Source organism: Castor canadensis, chromosome 11 (genome assembly GCF_047511655.1).
Source record: "Castor canadensis chromosome 11, mCasCan1.hap1v2, whole genome shotgun sequence".
Classification (NCBI taxonomy): Eukaryota; Metazoa; Chordata; class Mammalia; order Rodentia; family Castoridae; genus Castor; species Castor canadensis.
The window spans coordinates 105,155,040-105,155,650 of NC_133396.1; positions in this window are offsets into that span (position 1 = coordinate 105,155,040).

Here is a 611-nt window from a genome sequence, read left to right on the forward strand (position 1 = left end):
GGGCAGGGGAGGTTTTAGCTTGCTCATCTGTCCCCCGACCCCAGCACTGTGGCAGCAGGTGTTCAGTGAATGTTGGGCTGGTGAGAGATGGATTTGCAAACTGGAAATCTTTGGAAGGGGAAGCTGAAGGGTTGAGGCGCTTGTGTACAAGTCACGTTTTCTAGAGCCTTAGTGCTATGTGATGCTAGGCCCTTTCCAAGAAAACTTTCACATACACATCATTTTGTTTAAATTATGGAGGCGGGGGAACAGGAGTCATTCTAACCAGTGATCTGAAAGGGGGGGGTGGCTCAAAGGGGAGGGGTGATTCTGGTGCAGAAGGCTGGGCCAAATAACCACCGTGAGATATAGCAAAGTCACTTTCCTAGCTGTGAGCCCGCCGCCCCGATCCAGTTCAGCTTCAGCCGCCTGAGTCCACTGTCTGTTCTCTAGCGGCTTTGTCAATAAAGTTTTTCTCAAGGGCTTAGAGAAGCCGGAAAGAGGCCATGGTGCCCAGAGTAAGTTCTGGCAACTTCCCGGGAGGGAAAACGATTTTCGCGAGATTTGGTAGCAGCCCGCCAATGGCCCGCAACAGTGCGACTGCTATCGCGAGATTTGGCAGGCGGAGGAGG